This window comes from Capsicum annuum, chromosome 5, assembly GCF_002878395.1.
Source record: "Capsicum annuum cultivar UCD-10X-F1 chromosome 5, UCD10Xv1.1, whole genome shotgun sequence".
Taxonomy (NCBI): domain Eukaryota; kingdom Viridiplantae; phylum Streptophyta; class Magnoliopsida; order Solanales; family Solanaceae; genus Capsicum; species Capsicum annuum.
This window is the reverse complement of record NC_061115.1, coordinates 159,259,395-159,271,260: the sequence shown is the minus strand read 5'-3', so window position 1 is coordinate 159,271,260 and position 11,866 is coordinate 159,259,395. Positions and strand designations below refer to the sequence as shown.

Sequence of the window (11,866 nt, the reverse complement as noted above, 5' to 3'; positions counted from 1 at the left end):
AGTGTTACAACGCAGCATAATGCTGATCAAAGAAAAAAGAGGACAAAAATAGACAATGTTTATTTATATAAGCTAAATGAGCAAGATCGTCATTACTAATCCTACAAGAATCCAAGTAGAGGCCTTCCAAGTTTGTCATCCCTGCAACATAGGTAAAATTAAAGGAAGTAAATAACAAAAGATTATGAGAGAAAGATGAAATATTTAAAAGTAACCAGGTTAACTAAAAACTAAAAATTTTCACATTGAGGGACCAGGTAAAAGAACATCAATTTTACCTATACTGAAATCATCTCAAAACTCTAAGATAAAGTAGTAACCCGTGTGACACATATCAATTCTAAATATAATAGCTGTCAGTAGTTCATTTAACGTTTTAGCATGTGAGCATTAAGTATGAGGAAGGTGATCTTGAGCATATTTATATGCTCAAAGCACCAATATGCACCCAGATTTAGACTTAATTTGAGAACTTTTGTATGAATTCTTAAGTGTAATTCAACTTTTATTTTGTTTTGTGCCTAATAGATATGATTAGTACTTTCAGGCAAAAAATTATGAAGAATTGCATGAATTTGGATACAATGATGATATGGAAGGATTGAAGGAATACAAGGGAGTGAAATAAAGCTCAAAAAGGGAAGTTGGAAAGTAGGAATCCTTATTTGAATAGACTCTGCGTCGTTCTGATCAACAAAATAGCAATGGTCAAATTTCAGTGAAGGTTCGCGAAATCAACGCATCGTAGAGAGGCGTAAATTATCACTTGGAACTTTCCAGTACAGGTCAGCGAAACCACCGCGTCGCGGAGCATTCCCACTTATAAAATTTTATGACCTGGAAGTTTAGTGCGTCGCGGAGGATAGATATTTCACAATTTTCCAAATTCAGTGGCTCACCGCAATAGTGACGCGTCGTGATGAGGGTGAATTTTACGAATTTCAAGGAATACTTGAGCTCCGCGATTGCCCAGATTTTAGTGGGAAATAGCAATTGAAGGCATGACGCGACGCGCCGTATGGAAAAATCGGGAAGATTTTAAGTGTTTTGTCCTAGCTATAAAAGAAAAAATCCAAGATAATTTTGGGGGACTTTTGGCAAGCATAACAGAGGTGGAAAAATAGAGATTTCTCTCTTTTAGGGTTCTAAATATTTCTTTTCTACTTTTTTACTTCAAGAATTGTTTTGGGTATGATTAATTACTTATTTTGGATGATGAATTCAAACATTAGTAGCTAAACACCCTATTTCTGGGGTTGAGGCTAAGAACATGATTACTCTTTTATATTCTTATTCATAGTTTCTTTTTCGATTATCATCTGGGTTGTTCTTAATTTCTTGAGCTTACTATTTTAATGATTGGCCACCATTAAAACAAATCTATATTTCTATATGTATCTATGAGGAAAATCATAGAATAGAACGAAGAAATTAGGGAGCAAGGTTTTTATTTTTTAATGAAATAAGGGATTTGAATTAGCATTTAGGATAGGGATATATCTAGAAGCCTTACTTGGTTCACTTGTAAGAAGAAAACTTTATAAATCTAGAAGAATTATTATATTTCTGCAGGAGTTGTAGTTACACCATTCAATAGATAAAAGATTTGAGGTCAGGAGACCAAGATCGTTGCATAAACCTTGCGAATCATCAACCCGATAACCAATTAGACTGTGATAAGAGTAGAGAATTATATGATTGTTTGAAATACCTAAACCCTGGAATCATCCTCATTATTGATTATAACCATTGCTTCCTTTGCTCTAATCGTTACTAATTATTTCTTGGTTAATAATTTATATTTTTTTATTTATAAAATCAAAATCATCTTGATACTTTAAGGCACTTAATACCCAATTGTCTTAACTAAAGATTGAATAAATTTTTAGTTTATTGATCCTCATGGGAACGATATCTGTCTGTCTAAGTCTTTATACTACTTTTACAATCACGTATACTTGCGTGTGCGTAGAGCCGTAACAAGTTTTTGGCGCCGTTGCCGAGGATCTAATAGAATTAGTAAATTGTTTAATTTTTTTTTTTTGATAATAAGTTTAAGTGTTAACAACTTGATTTTATCGGCTGAATTTTTGCAGGTTTAGCTGAACATTGGACTGACAAGGGATAAAGAGTTAGTAGAGCCCTTTGCAGAACTGGAAGTAATTTTTCATCAGAGGCGAAGAGCTCAATATTACATTCAATAGGGACAGATGGCTGAAATAGGAGCTCCAATTATTGCTGATTCAAATGTTGGAAATGTTCTAGCTCCTATTATTCCAGTTATTCCTGTTTAACCAGCCGCAAGACCTATTCGTGAAGTGGTAATCCCACTTACGAACTATGTAACTAATAGAATTCAGAAGCCTGAACTAGGAGGTCGGTTGGAATTGAAACAAAATATAGTGTGATTGTTGAATTCTGTGGGGCACTTTCACAAACTTTTATATGAGGATCCGTAGAAGCACATACAGACCTTTCTAGAAATAAGTGAGACATACAGTCTTGAAGATGTGAATGCTGATTATGTCAGATTGACACTCTTTCATTTTCTCTAAATGGGGAAGCAAAGAGATGGTTACATGCTGAACCACCACACTTCATCACTTCATGGGAAGATTATGCTCGGAAGTTCCTATTCGATTCTTTCCATCCCAGAAGATTGCATGATTGAGGAGTGAAATCTTGAGTTTTAGATAGAAAGATAGAGAAAATCTTTGCCAAGCTTGGGAGATATTCAAAGGAATGCCCAGAAATTGTCCTCATCATCATCAATCGAATGCTCTTTTTGTGCACACATTTATAGAAGGCCTTGAGTCTAGTACTAAGATTCTCTTGGATTTAGCAGTAGGAGTCCAAGACCCTTTTGGAATGCTTTCCAAAAATGTGAGGTAAACTGGGTACCTCTATCTGAGATGATAGATAAGGGAACACCGTGCAACTTAACCAACTCTCTAAGATAGAGTTTGGCATAGTCCTCGGCTGAATAAGAGGTATGGATTGCCAGGAAATGAGCTGATTTCGTCATCCTGTCTATGATGACCCAAATGGAATTATGCTGATGATGAGTACGAGTAGACCTATCACTAAGTTCATGTTCACTTCTTCCTATTTCCACGTGGGAATTCTGAAATCCTACATGGACCCACTAGGCTTCTGGTGCTCAATCTTAATCTGTTGGCACATAGAGCACTTAGCTACGAACTCTACAATATCCTTCTTCATCACACTCCACTAGTAGATCTCCTGCAAATCATGGTACATCTTAGTATCCCCTAGATGAATAGAGTGGCGCGCACTATGAGCTTCTGTAATAATTCGTTGCCTCAAGTCATCTATACTAGGCACACATAGCTGACCTTGACAACACAACACACCATCTCCCCCTTGGGAGAAAATCTCCACCTTCTGATTTCTGACTAATTCTTTCAACGTAACTAGATTGGGATGTCTAAACTGCTTTTCCTTCACTTTGAAAACTAGAAAGGATTCTGAACTACTCTGCACCAATATACTACCTTCTACTGAATCAATTAGGTAGATACCTATTCAGGAAAGCTGATGAACTTCTTGAGCTAATTTTTTCTTACCATCCTCAACATGAGCAGTACTACCCATAGATAATCTACTGAGAGTATCTCCCACTACATTGGCCTTGTCCGGATGATACAAAACACTCAAGTCATAATCTTTCAATAACTCTAACCACATCCTATGACGCAAATTCAAATATTTCTAAGAGAATACATACTACAATCTTTTATGATCTGTGAACACATCAACATGCACCCCATAGAAGTAATGCCTCTAAATCTTTAAAGCAAACACTACAGCTTCTAACTCAAGATCATGAGTAGTATAATTCTTCTCATGGGATTTAAGTTGTCTGGAGGTATAGGCTATGACCTTACCTCTCTGTATAAGGACGTAACCTAAACCTACTATGAATGCATCACAGTACACAACAAACTCATCTGGACCATCTGACAAGGTAAGAACTAGGGCTGAGGTGAGTTGAGTCTTCTACTCTTGAAAATTCTTTTAGCAGGAATCTAACCACTGAAACTTGACTTTCTTCTGAGTGAATCTGGACATGAGGGATGCAATAGAAGAAAACCTTTCAACAAATCAATGGCAATAGCCAACTAAACCCAAGAAACTTCTGATATCTGATGGAGAGATGGGTCTAGGTCAGTTTCTCACCGCCTCAATATTTTAAGGATCAACTCTAATGCCATCACCAAAAATAATATGGCCAAGGAAAGCTACTGATCTTTGCCAGAATTCACACTTACCAAATTTAGCGAACAACTGGTTAGCTCTAAGAGTCTGTAACACTATTCTGAGATGGTCTGCATGATCATTTTTGCTACGAGAGTAAACAAGAATGTCATCAATGAAGACTATGATGAACATGTCTAATATTTATTGAACACTCGATTCATCAAGTCCATGAAGGCTGTTGAGGCATTCGTGAGACCAAAGGATATGACTAGAAATTCAAAGTGACCATACCGAGTTCAGAAAGATATTTTTAGAATGTCATATTCTCTGACTCTGAGCTGATGACAGCCTGGTCTAAGGTCTATCTTAGAAAAATAACTGCCCCCTGAAGTTGGTCAAATAAATCATCGATTCTAGGAAGTGGATATTTATTCTTGACTGTGACTTTGTTCAACTGACGGTAGCCTATGCACATTCTGAGAGAACTATTTTTCTTACGCATGAATAGAACTGGTGCGCCCCATGGGGAGATGTTGGGTCTGATGAATAACTTATCTAGGAGATCCTTCAATTGTTCTTTTAGTTCTTTGAGTTCAGATGGAGCTATTCTATATGGCAAAATAGATATAGGCTGAGTGTCTGGAAGAAGGTCTATTCCAAAGTTGATTTCCCTTTTGAGAGTAGCTCCAGGAAGATCTTCAACGAACACATCTGAGAATTCATTTACTACTGGAACTGACTCAAGAGTTGAAGTTTCTGAGCTAGAGTCCTTGACTCAAACAAGATGGTAAATACACCCTTTGGATATCATCTTTCTCGCTCTAAGGTATGAAATCAACTAATCCCTAAGCGTTGTGGTACTACCCCTCTATTCAAGGACTGGTTCATTCGAGGACTTAAAATGAACTATTCTATTTCTACAATCAACTGAGGCATAGCATGAGTGGAGCCAATCCATGTCGAGAATGATGTCAAAATCCATCATCTCTAACTCCACAAGATCAACTGAGGTAACTTTATGAGATATTATGATCGAACAGTTTTTGTATACCTGCCTAGCTATAATGGAAACACCGACTGGGGTAGACACTGAAAAGGGCTCTGCTAGAGTTTTGGGACTGACTCCAAAATTGACGACTATATATGGAGCTACAAAAGAAAAACAAGCTCCAGGGTCTAGTAAAGCATAAACATGTAAGTGAAAGACGTGTAATATGCCAGTAACTACGTCAGGAGAATTTTCCTAATCTTGGAGGGACTGAAGAGCGTATAATCTGTTCGGATGCTAACCACTGGTAGCATTGGAACAACACCCTGCTGAGTCAGGCGACTAGATGGAACTGACGACTTATGGGATTAGCCCTGTTGGCACAAATCCCTAGCTTTCTGAGCAAATACCCCATACTTCCAAATCTAATGGCCTGGCTTGCCAAACCCAAAGCACACATCACTGCCCGTTATACACTCTCCCTAATGGTTTCTGCCATATTTCTGACATTGAGGGTTCGTACGGGCACTGTTAATACTGCCTTGGGTCTTAGAGCCTGGTGTTCTATCCTTATTATCATTTCTGAATTTAGGTACTAGGGCACTGGCTGAAGAGGGTGCTAGGGCTAAAGATCTTTGATGAAACTGAGGACTATTACCACCTTCTGACCTTGGCTGGCTGAAATTAAAACAACCCATCCTAGCTTTCTTGTTTTATCTCTCTTTCTTTTTAATCTTCTGCTCCTCAATTTTTTAAGCATGGACCATCAATCTAAACAAGTCCATCTCCCTAATTAGTATTGCGGTCCTGCACTCTTTGACCACACTATCAGATACGCCAGACACAAACTTACTCATCTTGGACCTGCTGTCAGCTACCATGTGATGAGCATATCTAGCTAACTGAGTAAACTTAAGGGAATACTCTTTCACGCTCATGCTGCCCTTCCTCAAGTTAATAAATTCTAATACTTTGGCCTCCCTAAACTCCAATGGGAAGAATCTATCTAAGAAAGCCATAGTAAACTCTTCCCGTTCTATAGGCCCGACATCAATACCCCTATCTACCTACCATTGCTTAAGCCAAGTATAGGCTACATCCTACAACTGATATGCAGCCAACTCAACACTCTCACTGGATGTCACCCCCATAACATTTGTTACCTTTTGAACCATATCTAAGAATTCCCGTGGATCTTCTTCAAACTTAGATCTCGTGATGGAAGGAGGATTCATTCGTTGATAATGAATACTGAATAAAGAGCATGAAATCTGTAGATACTAAAAATATATGAAATCTGTAAATATTAAAGGTACATAAAATTTGTAGATACTGGAGATACATGACTAAGCATATAGCATGAACTGAATAGAAGTCTGTAAACTGAAATACTGAAATAACTGATATCTGTATGCCTTGGTCAAATAACACTGAGACTGAACTACTGATTTGATAATTAGACTGAGACTATAAGAGCTATTATCTAACCAACCTTCTTTAATCTGAGCTAATTGGGGTCCAACCTATAACCCCAGTTGGAAGGGTGTCAATACCATGCCGCGGGTACTAACGCTGGCTATTTGGATCCACTATACTGATGTACTATCCCGAAGGACTAAGGGTGTCAAGCCTTAGTCAAGTCTCTGCGGGATAGTCAAGCCTACACTGACTGGTGATTTCTCATATCCTCAGGGAATGATACTAGCGACTCTGCCTATCTGACAGGGAAACCGCCATCCCCACATTCGTTCGGTGCTAAGTCCTACTCCTAATTGAATGACACTAAGTTACTGATTATTTGAGTGTAACTGACTGATCTAGTAATGCTTATAATATGTATTCTGAATTTATTCTGAAGATACTGAGACGATACTAAATAAGCAGCTATGGTTTTATGGTATTCAATACCCCCAGGACTTAAAAGCAATAATAGTGACATGAAACTTAAGCTTAGAGGACATAGCATGAAGGTTTTTATTAAATAATCATTCTTATAGGCATTTTATCAAACACTTATTGTTCATAGTTTGGTCAAATCATAGGAATATTAGGGAACTTGTAGTAATAGCATGAATTCAACATGAATAGTACTAAATCATGATTAATTCAATGAACATGGAGAATTGAATAACAACAATAATTTCATCTATACATGGTGTAAAATCATAGTTCATGGAGATTCATAGGTGAAATCATAATTTAAAATCAAAATAACTTGAAAAGATTATAAATTCGTCATTAAAATCAGGTACTTGGACTCCATGGGTAAAAGGAATCCATGAATGAACATTTAATATACATGGGTTAATGAATTTGAGAGGATTTAGTGTAAGTTCTTGAGATTTGGCCTTGAATTTGAGAGCTAGGGTTTTTGTGTTCTTGAAGAAAATGGATCCCCTTTTGAGCAATTTGAGAATAATGGGCATATGATGCCCTATTAGGCTTTAATTTCATGTTTAGAACGAGTTTAGGGCTTAGAAAAATGACCAGACAGCCCCTTGGAAATTAAAAATGCGAAACTAAAAAACTGAAAATCCCAATTTGAGGCCCTGGAGCGTCGCGCCAGGATCACAGCGCCTCACTTAAAATTGACGACTGGGACATGAAAGCTTGGCATGATGCAGAGCTATCGCGGTAAGCCTTTGGAATGCCATTTTGGCCACCTCCGCGACGCGCCATTATCGCGGAGGCTCACTGTAAATTGCCAAATGTGAACTGGGTCCTTGGCGTGACGTGCCAATATCGCTGTCCCTTACTGAAAATTGACAATCGTCATTTAGATTGGCTCCGCAACGTGCTAGTGACCAAAATGATGGTGTTTAATGATTGAAACTTAAAATCACCATAACTTCTTACCCGGTTATCGAATTTGGGAAAATTTTACATCGTTGGAAAGTTTATTGAATTTCCTATGCAATGGCAGGATCTACACTAAAAATAATGGGTATTTCAAAAATTTATATATGAATGCTCATGTATTGGGACTTAAATCATGCTAGGAAAATACAGGGTATTTCATAATGAGTGAAAGTAGGCTATTAGATATTCGTACGGGGTTATTTAAAAAAAAAATAGTAGGCTTAGCTATGGTACCCAAGATCAACAATCTAACATAAAGTTTTCACAGCATAATTTGGAAATGAATTCATAGTAAAGAAACTACTAACTTCTTACAACAATATTTTGAGATGGATTTGTGTTTATTAAACTTTAGTTAATATACATAAGCTATAACTAGTCACAAATTCAAAGAGGACTTAAATAATAAGTATACCAACTCATACAGAAACTGTAATGCAACACATTGACTTATACTATCATTCAAGTTTGCACTTTGCATCCTGAGTTTGACCAGCTCAAAGATTAACAACAAAGATAAAATAACATTAAATTGTGACGAGAGATGTGAAAAGTTGTAAATATGAAAGATATGTAATTTTCCATTACAGAAAATGGATACAATTGATTGAATGGAAAGCACATGGAGTAAGTATATCACAAAGAGCTTTAATATAAGGTGCATCCAAACATCTAACCTAAAGGAACTCCATAGACAAGTAATAAGCATGCTCTACATTCAAACAACTCTCACACCAATTCCAATTGCACACCTTACTATGTTAGTACTAACGAAATAGCAAGAACGTATTCAAATTTTTTCAAATTCCACCATCCTAAACAAACATACAGTTTGAAATAGATTGTGAATATTGAAAATACCAATTTTATCATTTTATGGCTTTATCCAATTGTAAATTATTTGTGGAATTATTTATACCATCCTTTGGGTGGGATAACTTATTTCGGTACTATTTGTTAATCTTAGAATAAGTTATCCCGAATTTGACAACCAAACACGACATCAAAAATTTTATTCCGGGACCACTATTTTATTTCGAGATTATATGTCTTATTAATTAGCTCAACAGATCAAAATTTTCTACTAAAACAATTACTTTGGTGAAATTTAATCCACTGAAGTAGCATAAACTAACGAGTGCTCTAAACTCTAAATAAAGAAGGCCAAAATGATCTTCTTGATTCTTGTACTTGTTCAAGTTTGTGTTGTGAATCCTTTTACTTAACCTCTTACGAACTGAACCCTTAAACTCATTGAAACACAATATTTTAAATCCCTCTGACCATTGATCAAACCTATGTGACAACTTAATGGCTAAGTTGGAATAAACACGCGATTTCACGCATATAAAACGCATAATACTCATCTTCTCCTTTTCTTCTTTTTTCATTTTTATTTTGTTCAATTCTCATTATGTTCATCTCTCCCATCAATACTCATCTTCGACATTTTATTCTTAGTTCCACCATGAGCACCTATTAATGAACCCACAAAAACACAACATGGACAAAAATTCATTTTTCCTCTATAGCCAAATCACCTTCAATTACCATCTCCATTAACAACCCATTTCACATACCCAATCTTCTCCATTTTTCAACCCATTTAAAAACACACACAACACCAAGAATAATTGTAATGACCTTTTTCATTATATATAAATTTTCTGTTTAAAAATTTGAGCTAAGATTCTTTTCGAATTTAAAGTTATAAATTTCAGGCTAGATAAATTTCGGACGAAATCTAAGCTAGGTGTGATTTAGGGAAATTTGAAAATGAATTTGGTAGGTGTGATAGTATTTAACTTAATTTCTAGTTAGCTAAGACGGTAAGGAACTCATAAAATTTTGCTGAATTGAATTCCAATAAGCAAAATTTCCGAACTTGATCTTAGTGTAAAGGGTGCTATTTGAGATGTTTTGAATTTTAGGTGTGTTGTGAAAACTATTTTTTTTTTAGAAAAACTGGACATTTTATCCTATCGACATCGCTATAGCGACGTGCATGCCGCTATAGCAACATGTCCCAAAATGGAGAAAATCCTGCTATAACGATCAGTCAATGCAGTCAAAGGCCGCTATGATGACATAAATCAGTGTTTTATTCTCAAACTTTCAAAAATGATTTATTTTTCTCAATCACCATTTTAACAAAGAAGAGGCGGTTTTGGGTAAAAGTAATCAGCTATCCATTGGTTTTCTTCATTAAGGTAAGAAATTCATCTCAATTAACTAGTAAATTGATAATTTAGCGTTAGAATTACTAGTTTACGTAGTTTGAGAAAGGTTAAGGACTGATTTTAGTTGATTTTTTGGTGCAAAAAGTGTAATTTAAGTATTTAATCATTGGGTTTTGACTAATGATCATTCAATTATCCTGGCACGTTGTTAATTCACTAATTTATTCATGAAATTGATAGTTTAGGTGAATTATGGTAGAAAAGCCCTAGAACGGGAAAGAAATGATCATAAATTTGACCTTAGGGATTGAGATTGAGTTATAATCCCCAATAGGGTAGGTCATTGTTGTTATGCCTCATTTTAACGTGAGTCAATTTAAGACACAAAAAATTGAAAGCTTCATAAATTAAGGAAGTTGCCACCTAATTAGTTCTACAGAGAGTGAAGACATCTATTATAAACTAAGTGATTAAAGCAAATACGAACTTCATTTTATGGTCTACTTAACATAAGTGATTCTAGGTAAAGATGAGTAAGAATTCTAATCATCCTAAAGGAAAGGGATTAGGAATCTTATAGAATCTGCTAACTTCAGTTAATGGGCGAAACTTAGATCAATAAAAATAATTTAGAATATAGCATTTTAAGCTAAAATGTAAAGACATGATAAATTTTTATTTTAAGAAAAGTACTACGTGCCAAAATAACTCATAACTTCAAATTTCGCTAAGTAAGCATATAGTATAAAATACTTTGCCTGCAAAATGCAACGAAACCAATATTTTGTACATTTAAATGCAAATTGCACTTTCACGGTTTGGACTTACCAATTGTAATTGACCAAATTCTTTTCTGTATGAAATTCAATATGCAAAGCTGCTATTTTTTGTTAAAAGAAAATGGATCATTGAAGATGAAATTTACCATATTTAGTTGAAGCCTATTTTTTAGTTTAACAATCACGAGCTCGTCGACCGCAAAACTTCTATTTTGACTAATCCAATATACTAATTAGTAAGAAACTAACTTGATTCTAAGAATTTTTTTTTCTTCTAATGCTAGGTCATTAAACTCTAAAAAATATATTTTTACCTACTAAATTTAACATTTAATGTTACAAATTGTATACTGAAGCCTAGTGATTATGCTAAGTTTAAAATCTAAGAGGCGATAAGGGAACAAATAAATTCTCTATCAAATTTAAAGAATCACACTAATTCAAATAAAAGCATACAAAGTAGAAATTTCAAATAATAATGTGCGAAATGTTAAATGAAAACAGTCCAAAGTGTCTACAAAGAATAATAAAGCTTGAAAGAGGAAAAGAGGCACTAGACAGTACATGGAGTCATGTAATGCAACAATTATTCGCTTCTCTGATTTGGACAGAGATGGAGTCAAGCCATGAGACTCCAAACGTGCTCCCGAGTGTATATGTAAAATAAGAAAAAAAAAATTAGAAATATGTGTATAATTAAGAGCATGATAATATGTAGCACAATGGGCAATAAAAATCGTGCAGTCACACCTATGCGACTCATAAACAAAAGTTTTTATTGGTGTTATTATGCATTTTAATATTAAAATCTTAATTTGCATGATAATTTATGAATATAA

The 11,866-nt window shown here is 35.3% G+C and overlaps 1 non-coding gene across 1 annotated transcript; it reads right to left on the bottom strand.

Annotated features, from left to right (window-relative positions):
* Positions 1-2,664: 2,664 nt before the first annotated feature.
* LOC124899003 lies at positions 2,665-2,771 on the bottom strand. The gene has a single exon (XR_007056142.1). It is a non-coding gene; the product is annotated as a small nucleolar RNA R71 (small nucleolar RNA).
* Between the last annotated feature and the right edge of the window lie 9,095 nt (positions 2,772-11,866).